Source organism: Acyrthosiphon pisum, chromosome A2, assembly GCF_005508785.2.
Source record: "Acyrthosiphon pisum isolate AL4f chromosome A2, pea_aphid_22Mar2018_4r6ur, whole genome shotgun sequence".
NCBI classification, from domain to species: domain Eukaryota; kingdom Metazoa; phylum Arthropoda; class Insecta; order Hemiptera; family Aphididae; genus Acyrthosiphon; species Acyrthosiphon pisum.
The window spans coordinates 78461484-78476824 of record NC_042495.1 but is presented as its reverse complement, the minus strand read 5'-3'; the positions used below and the strand labels follow the sequence as shown (position 1 = coordinate 78476824).

The 15341-nt window shown below is 27.8% G+C and overlaps 1 protein-coding gene across 5 annotated transcripts in view; it reads left to right on the top strand.

Annotated features, from left to right (window-relative positions):
• LOC100162087 (gamma-aminobutyric acid type B receptor subunit 2) overlaps positions 1 to 15341 on the top strand; it is a 304964-nt gene that overhangs the window by 114611 nt on the left and 175012 nt on the right. Inside the window, exon 3 of one of the 5 annotated variants that reach the window (XM_029489762.1) lies at positions 8952 to 9061. The exons of the other annotated variants lie outside the window; for them this stretch is intronic. The gene's annotated coding sequence lies outside the window, so the exon portion shown is untranslated. The remainder of the gene's footprint in view (positions 1 to 8951; positions 9062 to 15341) is intronic. 5 annotated transcript variants of the gene reach the window in all.

Genomic DNA, 15341 nt, shown 5'->3' with positions numbered 1-15341 from the left:
CACATATTTACAATTGAGAATTTGATAACTATACATTAATTATTGTCTTTTATTTTGTTAATTAATATAATAGCTCATTTTTAATTCTGAATTCAACAGTATTTATACAATAGTTCATTATATTTTTGGAATATTAACACTCTAACTCTAGTTATGACTTCTATCATAATAAAAGTATATAACTATACATATAAATCAAGTTTACATAACTTTAAAGTATATCACGACTTACAGTATCTTACTATTTTAATTACATATTTGATATTATTATAGAATATGAATTTGAGTGGTGAACGATAATTTGAAATAGAATATAAATGTAGGTTTAATGCGAATAAATACATACTTATGACCAATCTAAGATATTATAATGTACATTAATATAGCTTATTTGTACCAATAGAAATATTATGTTTGCATTGTTTCACCCGATTATAAAATAAGATCGTTAACCATAAAATAGTAACCATTAATTCCGCTCATGTGACGAGGTTATGGCTCATTCATTACGCGCATTTTTCATTCAGTGTGCGAATTGAGGTCACAGTAAAATTGTAAATACTATACATGTATACCATTAATAAATTGATCATGAGATCCATCATGTAAGTACCTACACCAACTACCAACATACTCAACTATTTACCCAGAGATATAGAGTATTGCATTGGATCCATATTTTCCCTAATTACCAGTTAATTAATTTTGACGATTTCATGGGGTATGATCGCATTGTATTATAGTCTATATTAGTTTATCAAAACCATGAACAATTATTGTTTTGTATTATTTTCTTTAAACTAACAACAAAATTAGAATAGGATAATTAAAAGCTGCATAGTTTGTTTTTTTTATTAATATATATTTATAATATTTTATTTCAACCCAACGATAATTTTGTCATCGTATCTGAAAATTAATTTTAATAAAGGCTTACTATATTAAACGTCTATAATCGTAACGCCAGATATTTTTAAGTTATATTAGATATTATGCTGGTAGGTATATGACTATTATAATGTTAATTTATATTGAAATATCTAGCCATAAAAAAATAATATACCTATGCTTAAATCAAATAATTCCGATTTATTACCTAGTAATATATTATATTTGGTAATTCTTGAAACTATGATATAAACCGAGTGGTTATAATCCAAAGCGTAGTGTTGCCAAATGTAAATTGTCCACAAATGTAAAAAAAAACTGTTCTGAATAGTTTTCATAACATGTATCCTAGGGATTAGGTTTGCTCGTTTCATTGAAATAGTACGTTTTGATTAATGTTCACAAATAAAATATTACGTTTTGGGAAAACTGCTAGTTTTTATTTTTTAATGTATTTTTTGAGTATTATAACAAGTTTTTAAAAAAAAAAAAAATTTAAAAACTACATTAATTGATTTGCTTTTTTTCAGTAAGATTTGATATTGTAGGTATTTTTTTGATTTTAACGTTTTGATAATTTTAATATGCCTAGGTATTTATAATAATTAAATTTCTTTAATATGCGAATATTGTATAATATAGTTAGTTATTAGTAATTTCTGAAAAATGATATTATAATAATATATATACCAATAAAATGAAACTTAGAAACTTATGAAACATCAATGAAGTCATATTGCTTTGCTCAGCAAAATATATAATTACAGCGAAATCGGACATGTGCATAATACCGTTCTTTGATAACGCGATGTCTTTGCTATGTTACTATTAAACACTGATGTTAGACATTATTATTATATAGATATAAGTACACATTTTCACTTATGAGATGAAAGCGAAAAAGTTCTACTCGTCTATAACCTATTATTTAGAAATGTGATACCGCGACCGTTCCTATTCGAATACGCCACACCAATTATAACAATAACGTTCGATGCACCACGATAATTATTTATGTTTTGTGTCGTGTTAGGATACAGGGTGACGCCCAAGACTCTGTCGTATGCGACAATTCTATAAGCACGACTCACCCCGACATCGGTCAATTTAGCTGTTTACGATTCAATCACCAAGTCGCAAACAATACGATCGACTCGGTCCGACATTTGTTTCTGATTCTCACCAGACGGTTTTTTTGTCTTCTTTTGAAATCACAGCCATTACCGACACAATCGACAACCATTATCAATGTATATAACTACCGTTGTTCGTTTTGCAGTATTAAATGTATTCTAAATAAAAAAAATCTCACTCCTATACGATTTAAATAAATCGCGTGGGCAGTGTCTTTCATTTGTCGTGGTTTTTATTTTTCTTCGACCAATCGGCTGTTACCCATACAATTTAACATCATAATACGTCAAAGGCTTACGGCGCATTATACCTATTATAATGTTTCAAGCTGCGAACGGTATTGTGAAAGTGTCGTATAGTGTCATTTCTGGTAGTGAATGCGGTCACGGATAATATCGTAAGCGGCTATATATGTGAGTATGTGACATATTATAATAATATTACAAATAAACGACAATGTTCTGCATAGATGTGAAACCCATTCACTTGAAAATATAATGTGGACCTAAGGTTTGTCCGTACAATATTCATAAAACTTTATCAATCTCACACACCGAAGCGTATCCCTGCCGGTCGAACGAATGTACCTATTACGTATTGATGTCCGTCGAGGATTTATTCCGTACGATATTCACTTAAATGTGTATGGAATACAATTTTTATACGAACATAATATTATAATGTCAATTTGTCTCGGATTCGGCGAACGATCGCCAGTGCATCTTCATTTCGAGAGGTCCATCGATCGGAATTCGATAAGAGTACTATACCTTGTATAAAAACTTTATTGCGATGTTAAAAATACGACGTGAAACACAAAAACATAATTTAATTGGCTCATGTATAACGTGTGAGAGAAAATTATTTTGGAACGATGATAAAATAAACTGACGTTATGTAATAATATTATTATCTTATATTACATCTATGACCATTGCCCGAATCACTTTATAAATACCGATTTAGGGTTGTCCATTTTGCGAATCATATCGAAATATAAAATATATTAATAATTGGGATTTGACAGAAATAGAAACAGTTTTTTCTTTCGTTTTCGTAATGAACGGATCACAAGAGTTATATAATAATATTTATTATAGTTTATAGTTGTGTTGTACGTTGTACGTACACTGCACAGTATGTAAAGCGGCGACATGTATAGGCAATATAGCAACACCGGTGTCACCAAACCTAATGTTAACATTAGAAAACAAGCTTGATTACTTTGATTTTCTTTTCCATATTCTCCATGATTTGAAACGTTGTTTAAAAAATTATTATAATTTATAGCATTACATATTTTGTGCTTAATTTTAATCTTGTTATTTACTTAAGCTGTTTAAATAGCTGTTATTAACATTCTTTTTCTATTTACTTGTATTGCAATTGTTTATCCAAATAATATGTATAATGTATTGATACTGTTTGTACTACATACCCTACGGGCGTTTATTACTCAATACAATATGCATAATATGGTAATCTGTTTTAGGCCTTCAGTATTATGTAAAGCTGATATATTTATTAGTTATAGCTTATCCTCCACGGCATTGCCCGTGAAAAATTAAATAATGCCGGTTAAGTTACCCAGTGTTTACCACCTTTTTTATTCCACCCATCCCGTAAAGATTTTTTTTTGGTTTTAATAGGCAAAGAAAAAGTTAATAATAACCTATTCCAAACGAGTGTTTAGCGACACCCGGTAAGTGGCTATTTTTATTATTTTAGTTATTCGTTGTTTTTCCCTGCAGTTTATATAAATATCTAAAAACAATTTTTACTTCATGATGACAACTTACGCCTTCTCGACGATGTGTTTACGACCCCCTTCCTCTCTGCAAAGTTGGGAATCACTGATTAACACCATATTAAACTCCGTTAAATGTAAAATACACATATTTTTTACCACATTGAATTGGGTGGATTGGACTAAATACATATAATAATATAAAGATCTAACATTATATCCAATTATAATTACAATTTTACTTTCTGTGACCCTATAGGTACAAACAAAAAGATATTCGTTTTTCGTGAGCCAAAAAATCCCTTTATGAGACCCTTTTTCAAATGTAAAATTAAAATAATTGGCTTCGAGCTACACATCCTTAGGTATAGGATTACCAATGAACCAAATTTCAGGACCACAAATACGATATACTTGGCTATGGATCGCATACATATACACACACATACAAACATTCCCTTTTATAGATTTATAATATATTGTACCACATAATAATGTTTCCATAGTTTATTTGTATTTAATTCAAATAAATAGGCATAGAAATCATGAAAATTACTGATTGTTGACTCGTGTCAAATTTAAAAGATTTTGATTTTTCACTAGTCCTAACGTGCATCTTAACACCCCGTCCCACATAACACTGAAGGGACTCTTTTTTATCATTCACTAAGAATATAGCATTATGATTATTATTTTTGATAATAATATTCATGTAAAATGCATTGTAAGATAATTTAAAGCGTCAAAGAATATCTTTTTTTAAAAACTATCCCAGTGACATTGTCTCAGATGCTTTCATTAATCTGTTATCATCGTTATTATATTATTGTGTCGAAATACAGGAATTACGGCACCTCTGTACTAATTTAAATAATTTAATAATGCGGTACTACTAGTTGTCATACTTCGTCAATAAAGGAGAACTTTTGAGTTGGAATTTAATTCAGGAATTATTCAAAATGATTACTTAAGTTAAATGTTGTAAAAAGTAATGTAATTTAAAAATATTTAGCGTACATTGTACATTGTTACAAATTAACTACACCTACTATAGTACAATTTTAGGAGAATAATGTTTTTTGGTTTGTGTATTATATTAGTTGGTTCTTACTTGGTTTATTCGATATTCTAAATTTATTATATGCATTAAGTTTTTATTACTTAAACTGATAGAGTGGATGTTTGTTAAGTATCTCTTACGGCAAATTAGAGTATTTTAACGGTTTTATTATGATTAATTATCAAACTGCTATATAATATTGTAGGAGCTGCAGAAAGGAGTAAAATAAAGTAATTATAATTCTTCCAGGACAAAGAAGTTAGCATTTTAATGATTTCCTCACAATATAAATGCGTTATAATAATATAAATGCTTGATTTCCAACTTTTCAATGTTATTACATTTTTAATATAATTCTTACAGTCGTGAAAATGATTTATTTAGGTACCTACCAATAATATATAAAAATACAACACAATATTTATATTACTATAATTTATACAAAACTATGTGATCAAAGATAAGGTTCCCCGAATTACACATATAAACAAATATTTCTAGCATTTTTATTAACTTTATAATAGTTTATTAGAGTACCCGAACCTTGAAAATTATCAATGTCCAATTAAAGTTTATTGAAGATCTAACCCTAGCATTGACACGGAATTTTCTTTAAAAATTGAATCGAGTTCATATAGCATGTGAATATTTCATCGATAAAATATAATAATAATATACGTTAAACGTTTCAAGTTCCAACGAAAAATATTTTTTAGTTATTAGAAAATATCCAAAAGTGTTATTAGTTGTTTAAATAAGTAATTTCGTACTAATTTGTGTTTCAAATGATTATAACTTAAAAATTAAGTGAATGTATCTTAAATATTTTTAAATTGCTATAATAATTAATAACGAATTTGAGGAATAGGTATATGGATATTATCCATAACATATTATAGTATCTTATAATATTACAAATACAGTGTTCCATTTAAGTATCTAAACATTTTTTATTTTTTCATATTCTTAAGTGTTTATGGTCACAACACATTAAAAAAAATATATATTGTTTTATATACATTTTTTATCATATCGGTTACCACTAATACCTACTTAAGTTCTATTTTGATTAAAAAAAAAATATCGAATATTAACTAAATAGTTTATTTTGTTTCAATAATCAATTGAATTGTAGATGAGTGATGGACCGATTAAATGACACATTTTTGGGGATTCCCTTGTCATTCTACTCCACTCGTCTGGTTCTAAACACTTGTAAATTGATCTTCTTGTACAAACATACATATGTTTTTATATATATATATATAATATATATATTATATATTATATTATCATATAATATATAAGTGAACATTTCAGAAGATATTAGACAGGGCCCACATGGAGTAGAAAGTCTGCTAAATTGAAATTCAGTTATGTATTCGGGTTTCAATAATGTATATATAAACCGGACTTATTCAATAACTTAGTTTGATTCGATTAACTTTTTGAGATGGAGCGCGAGCGCGTTTTATTTCATTAACAATTTAAGGTGAAAGTGCTCGTTGCATTTCTGATGTGTTTCCGGAGAGATGGCATTTTTAATATTAATGTTTCCTATAAATGTTTGTGCAATGTGCACACATGTATAATATACTATAAATAATAAATACATAGATATAACATGTGCGTATAAGTGTAGGTAGTCAGTTTTGGTACTTTCATTTGACGCCAGTAATTTAATGAGATTTAAAAAAAAAAATCACTTGTAATCGTACGCAGAGTTAATGATGGACACAGTGGTTACTTGTTCCATTCCCTGGTTTACCAGATTTTTAAATTTATTGATTATGTTTAGTCCATAAATTACAAAAATCAATAATACCCGAGAATAGTTTATATCTATTTATGTATTTTCAAATTAGATCCTCGACCGAAATCATAAATTCTTAACAGCAACTATATAATATGTACCCACTTAATAGAGCGTATTGTATATTTATCAAAGTGTATAAAAATGAAAGTACAGTATATCATACTATATAATAATATGTAACGTGTATAATTATGTATATGTACAATGTATACAATGACGTATTTTAATATTTCATTTAACACACACACTAACACACACATACCACTCAATATACATAATACATTATACATAGGTAGGTATTATATATTACTAAGAGTACGCATCAATTATATGGAGTTATGTTTCTGGGTGCAATTACAGTTTTACATTATTATTTTAATATCGTGTCTGACTAATGGATGTGTATTTACTGTAAAAAAATATACCATACATTATCATGATATACATTAAACATATAATAATATAATATACAAAATACGCACACATAAATACTGTTAAATGTACAGAATCTGATAATAGTTTGTCATTATATTTATATATTAATAACGATCTTATTTAACAAAAAATAAACCCTTTTAGGTATATAAAAAATATTATTTTTTTTTTTAACAATTATAATAATAAATAATATCCATATAAGGTTTATTCCGAAAATACTTAACAATAATTTTAAAAAATGCAAAATAAATAACATATATCTGTCACTATTTGTTTATAATTAATATAAATTGACGATTCTGAGTGAAACTTGGTCGAACATTCAATATTTATTATTTTATGTAAAATGAACGAGAATACTAATTTATCACTTAATCCAGAAATGCATTTTTTTGTTTCAAATTAAATTATATTTGTACATCCCTAAAATGAAAAACTGGTTAGAATTTAAGGTCTGCAGCAATAGTAATTATTAAATTATAACGGTAAATACAAAATCAAATTATAGTATGAAAAACGGATGTGTCGTATGTAAATTAGAACGTTTTTCCGTGTTTCAGTAGTTTTTTCTTATGTATTACAATAAAACGTGAGAAAATCAAAAATTACATTTTAAAGTTTTGTGTCCTAAAATTTCCTACCAGAAACCGGATAATCATGAGAATATCAGATCACTTCTTCAACAGTCGAACCAATATCGTTGCTATAAATACAATAACATGATATAACGTACGTACTATATTGTATTATATGACACAATGTTATACTCTTATATTTTTAAAAATATAAATATTATACTTAGGTAGGTCTTAGGTACCAAATATAATACAAAAAATAATAATTGTTCTTAGTAATTAATAATTTACTGTTGTGCCTAATACGAATAGTAGACCTTCGTGAAATTTAAAAGATTCGATTTCTAAAAATACATATTATTACAATATGATTGCAGGCGTACATTCTATATTAATTTAGAAAACTTTTTTGATAGTATATGTATATCTCTTGCAAATATTGAAATAAATCTTACTCTTTTTGGTTGAGTTATTAATTTTGAATTCAAAATAAGTGTAAGTATTGCGAGTAATTTTGTTGAACACGAAACTACGAAAGAAAAGGTATTTAATTATATTTTCGTTAGGTAATATAATTATTCATTGAAGAATGTTTCTCTAAGAATCATTCACTCGTTTTAATAAAATTATACAGTTCGATTAATACGATTATGTTGTACACGTGTACAATACTGTTATAACGAATTTTAATAGTTTAGTTTATAAGTAAAATTTATAGGTTAAACGTACAAGTTTTAGTGCATATTTAACTGAATTTAACTCAATTCTTAGTAAACTGATAGGATATTATGTATATAATTAATGCATTATGTCGATATGCATCATTTATCGTGTTTGATATAAATCTAATACTAACAATAAAAGTGATTACTCCTAAAATTAAAAACTAAAGATTTGGATAGTTATTTTTGTATAAAATAATATGTTTTCCATTTTAAGATTTTAACTTTTCTTATTTTTCCATTCCAATTTATTTCGTTATGTTCTTGAAAATGCGTGAAATATGCTTACACATAATAACTTATACCATGAGTTTATTTAATAATATGTCAATATTATATAAACTCAGAGTATTAAAATACGTTGGTTAAATATTATATTTTGCAACTATTTTTATCTGTTTTTTTTAAACCACATTGAATCACTATCAGTTGATTCACACAATAATAAAAAGACCGTTCGTTTCTTTGTTTTATAGTACGTACAGTATTATTAAAAGTGTAAAAATATGTATGCATAGTATAATAATATACTGATTAAAATATAAGACTCGTGATCAATATTTATTTTTAGGTGAATGCATTGGGATTTCAACATTATTTTGTGCTGAACATTCGAACGTGCTTTATAATTTTTAAAGCTGTGGTATTAGTAAAAGGAAACCGTACGACAGAATATAATAGGTAAGGTATAATACCGGAAGGATAATTAAATTTCCTATAAATTAACATCTCGACTTATAATAAATAAATACATGTAGTATGTACCCATATATTATATTTTAAACAGTAATATAGACTTATTCTGACATACAGGAACGAGGAATTTAATTAATCTTGATTCTTGGATAAATATAATATTATCGTAAATTAAACATTTTATGAATGCGTATTTTTGAATAATTATGATGGATATTTAGAAATAAACATTTCTCGGGAGACAAGGCGATGTTTAATCCAGCCGGATTTGATGAATTATTAAATTATGTTTTCTCGTTACAGATATAGTCCCGTCTCTTGCGGAATATTTATATTATATATTACAAAGATGTAGAACAAAACTTTTTAAACGCTTTTGCATTTACTCCGACTTGTTCGCTCAAAACTTTTTCCACCTTATTAACACTGTCCCGTGGAAATCTCCATCGCCGTGGGACAATAGAATAATATCACGGTCGTTATCCGTGTTCCATAATTCTACATTAATTCTATGGGGGTTCGACTGGTGAAAGGTCCATATGGTCCTGGTAACCGGGCATACAATAATAATAATATGTCGTACGAAATAATAAAATGTGTATTATTGTAATACATTTTTTATGATTGTATTATTTTCTAATCGAGTTTAGTATATTATAGGTACCCATGTAATTATTGTAAGTGAAGTGTTATATTGAACGGACGTTCACAATCACACCAATTACGATCGGATAAAATCGGCTTCAAACGGAATTTCGTGATCCTGAGAAAACACTTAGGATTGCGGTGCGTGGTAATGATGCAATAGTGCATGTACCTAACGGCGGAGGTGGATATCAATTTTCGGCGCTCAATCCTTTGGTATTGTCGGCAGTAACCACAGATTCTGGTCACGTACAAATACATTGTTACAGGATCGGACGGAAACATCCCTTTTATCCCATATGTATATATTATAATTATGTGCGTGTGTATATTCGTGTAACGAGGAAAGGATTATGAGCAATAATTCAAAGGTATACCTTAATAATAATATGGTAGTCGTACGAATGAGTCGTTGTCGATACGATGGTGCGCTTCACTCATTGACCACGTGTGTCATCATGTACATTGAAATAAGTACATATATAATATAGAACTTAAATTATATACGGAGTGAATCATTTAAATTCCTTGAAACAGCTGATTAATATTTTGATTGAAACACGTCGTAATTTTATAAAAAGAAAATCATTGTCTTCAAAATGTATAACATTAGGGAGGTACCTACTCCTCTTATGAATAAAATAGGTTAATATCTTCATAGCATATTTCTTTAAATATATATCAACAAAATATAAATATATTAAATATTATGGTCTTTATAGAATTACATCAATATAAAACATTCAGGGGGAGGGGGTATTGAAAAAAAATACGACAAACAAAATTATAGTGATTTACAGATATACTTGGAAATTATTTCATACCAATAAAAATGCAATATATTTTAGGTATGTCAATTATTAAGAAGTGGTCGTACATTTAACATAGTATATTTATTTGTGATTTCAATAAAAAGTTATTGAAAATTTATTATTTTTGAACTTTAAGCTAAAATATTTGTAAATTCCAAATTGTAAAATATAATACTACAATAAAATGTATTTGTAAACAATATAGTACATTTTTATTTCTATATTTAATGTATTTACAAATTGTTTTTAGGGTTTAACTTTCAGAATTACGATTAATTTCATTAAAAAAATATGATTTAGACAATTTTTCTTTTACTCAAATTGTCGAGTCATTATGGCGCATTGGCACAGTTTAAAATTTAATAATTTTGTCTTATATTTTGTTGTATGTTATTTTTTTTTTTAGGGGAGGGGAGAATATATAATATATATATTATATTATACGTGCCGTGGTTGGTAAAAGGTCTGATACGCTTGTGGTGGTAGTAAACTGCATAGGTGGTAGATATACAATCGACGTTACGTGTACAATGTACATATGACGTATAAATTATATATATATATATTATTTTCTTAACATTTCCGTTGTCGTCTGCAAATACCAGAACGAATAACGATAGTAATTTTTCATTAGTAAAATCCCCATCGCCGACACCACGCCGCGGTGTCGACGACTACGATGGGTGCGTGTGTAGAGTAAAATTGTTATCGCCGGTCGAGTGGGAGAAGGGGGTTGACGGTTCTCCGGGGACTCGTAAACCCGTCTCCCCCCCTCATGTGCGCGGGGCATTCACCACTATTTCTGCCGAACCGCTGAATCGTGGACATGAATGTGTCCGTCTGTATGTCTGCTTGTGTGTGATTGTATCGGTGTGTGAGTGCGTATTTATGTGCGGTGCTAGCGTTGCATTGTCGCAGAGGCTGCGGTAAATTGGAAGAGTTCGATTTTGGCGTCAAATATACGAACCACCACTCACCGCCATTTGTCTGCCCGTCGCGCGCCCGACAAGGATCGGTCTCGCTTCCCCACAATGGTTAGGAAAAATGGAAGGAGACGAATTAAAAAAAAACATACACAAAATATATGCAGAATATATGATATAAAGTTATATATTTTATTGTGCTAACATAAAACAGATGCCCGCCTTGGTGAGTTCTCAGACTTTGCACGATTGTCCCATGCAGGACGGTAAAATATGGGGTAGGAAAAAATCCTTTATACAAAATAAAACGTAAATTAAAAAAAAAAGCTATACAACGTCGTTCGTAGCTGCAATGTTATAAATAAAAAAAAACCCGACGAAGTTACTCCTCTGCAGTAAGCGTACCCACCTCGCCATTGAGTAGTTTCCTGTAATGGATGTGTTAAATTCCAATTCAATGAGAAATCATTGCACACGGATTTCGAGAGGAAACGGTGTGTCAGCTTCTATTTCAAAGGATATTTTATAGTTAATTTATTTTATTACAAGTAGTAGTTTAATTAATTTAAAAAAATAAGATATATAATATTATAATGTTACGTAAATAATAATGAATATTGTATAATATAACTATTAATTTATCATAATATTTTATTATAGTTAGGTAACTTATATAAGTCAATTACACATACGACATACCATAGCATAATGTACATAGATTCGTGGTATATAAGTTACTGGAAAGCATAGAACTAAAGTATACTTAATAGTTAATACCTATCTATAATAGTTCTATAATCATTTTTTCGGGTGATGTAAATATTATGCATATAGGTACGTATATTATTTTGTTATATAATATCATACCATACCATACATTAATCACGCAAAAATTTAAGTGAAATGTATTGCTCGAATTCTCGGACATACATATTTTACATATATTATTATATTATCAAACAAACATTTTTCAGGTCAATTCTTTCCGTTGTTTTCCATTAACGATTTTTTTAATGGTCAATTTACAACCATATTATTATATAATAATATGTACTACTATTATATAGTATACACTTAAACTCATTTACGTTACTGCTTAAAAAATATACTGAGCGGACATTATTTTTTCATGCAGAACGATGTAGATTAACAGTAAAAATATATACATTTATTGCACATATATTATTATTATGGTTTAATTTAAACATGATGCCATGATAAAAACATTGGAAACATACCCATTTTCGATTAATAGTTATTAGTTCGTGTTCTATACATACATAATCATATATTATCACTATTATGTCCATTGGCCATAGTGATATCGATTTTTATTTTCAAAAATAGTTTAATGTCATCATTCTTATAACCTTATGAATTATATTAATATGTCAATTACATTATAGATAGCAATATATTTCTTTCAGAGGAACTTTGTAATTTTTAGTAATGCAACTTAATCACTACAATCTTTAGTCCATGTCAAAATCGATATTCATTATTTTAAAGTGTATCTAGTTTATCAGGTATACCCAAAATTACTTGAGAATAATATAATTAAATTAAAAAATAAAACTATTCAAAATATTAAACTTATTTTTTCGAGACACGGCGTTTACTTGTTTATTTTTTACTTTATACTAATTTTAGAAGTGTAAGCAAATATTTATTTTTATATTTTTTCACAATTTCCCATCTAAAATTTGTTATAAATATCACACGCTATCATGTTTTTTATAATATGCCGTTTACGTTTATTTTAATATATTGCAACGCAACTATACACAGTGTAACAGAAAAACATTATAAGTGAAGGTAATTAGAATTTCAAATTTCAATAGGCTTTAAAACCTAGTTAGACTTTAGTTAAATGTATCAGTTTATATACTGTTATTCACTTTCACTATTCAATAAAACACAGTACCTACCTATAACTACGAATTGGCACAAAATCACTAGTTAATATATTTTGAAACAATCTAGTTGAAACTTAAAAGTTCTCACTCCCGTAACTCAAACTAATACAACAATCAATATACTATATTGGCGATAAATTATACGAAGAAGAACTTTAAAAGTATAACCTATGCACAGTATACTTTTCCTATATAATATACGTACAATAAAAATAGAAGAAATATTCAAGTACCCTCCTCAGTACATCAACAGTTTGAAGTTGTAGATTGTTTCTATAATAATTCACACAGAGTCTATTGTTTCAGTACTTATAAAATATAGACGAATTATAAATATTAATGTATATTGTTATAGCAGGCACTTGTTCACGCCCGTTTCCGCTAATGAAAAACCTTCTGAAATTATTTTATGTGCTACCAGTGTATTCATGTATAGTGTATACTTATATATAATACAAACATCAAAGTGTGTTGATAATCTATTAAAAAAATATGTAATATGTGAGGAAAAATTCAAAGCTAAGTGTAAACGTGGTAAATGTAGAAAAATTTCAAATTTTTGTTTGATAATACAAGTGGGTTTATATGTACGCATAATCTATACATGAACATATCGCTTCACGGCCATAAAATAAACAATTATAATTTATTATAATGTATTAATGTATATTATACAAACAGGTAACCTGCACTAACCTACACATATTATATTATATAGTACCGCTACGACAAAAGCGCGTTAAACGATTTTTTTTTACTCAGAATAAAATATTATAGGTATATATTATATTATATCTATATATAATAAAATAATATAATTTAAAAAGTTTCACAGTGAAGACTAAAAAAATCTATCCACTTTGAATCCGTCAAAAAGTTCAGTTTTTGTACTGTCATGACCGCTAGGCTATTGCGGACGGAATAAATAAATAACGTCAGCGGGACCGCTTTTGGCAGTTCTTTTTTTTTTTTTTAAAAATTGTGAAACCTCGCGGCGCGTTATTTTAATTGAAATGTAAAAGGGCTACGGGTCGATTACAAAACGTTGACATAGAATTGTATTATATTATTCAAAAGTCATGATTATTTTTTTGTTAAATTGTATTTTTTTACACCCACCTCCAACACAATAGTTGATATTATAGTGGAAAGCTATCAGACAGAAAAACCTGAATGAGATGACCTAGAATTTTCAACGGTTAAGTACTCGATGTGCCGTCTTATAATTTTGACATAGGAAATGAATATCATAGCATATCATACAATAATATATGAATAGATAAATACCTCTGTAATTAGTAATTACTTACTAGCCACTATAATATCATAGGCTCAATAAGCAAATCATACTAATTACGAGAGACAAGAATTTAATACATTATTAAAATGTATATTTCAATTATTAACTTTTAATTTTTAAATGTTATTTTATAATTTACTAATTAATTTACAATATTTTATATTTATACCAATATAACTTTTTAACTTGTTAAAGCCCAGCCTTGAGTCAATATCATCGTTACTAATAATATATTATAAAAAAATGTTGTATAAATAAATATAAATATTATTTATAGATAATATTAATATTCTTTTGGAAGTATAACATACCCAGCTGAGTACAATAATTGTTTTGGGTGGCGTACGCCAACGCCATAGGTACTTGTGCCAATATGTTTGTTCATAATTTAATATTGTAACTGAATGTTCTAAATATGAGATCGTTAATAAATTATAATCAAATGGATATACGAAGTTAAATATTTAAAAAAAACACAATACATTTCATTGTTTGAACAGCTCTTGATTACCTTTGGAACTTGCCAAATGCGAATTACAGTTGACAATCGTGTTTATAATGAAATTATTGGTGTACATCAACAGGATTTCATGTTTTGTATACGGAGTAAATAAACATTATTGGTCGTATTTACCATTTAAGTGTTACTGAAGGTGCCTGTACCGTGTG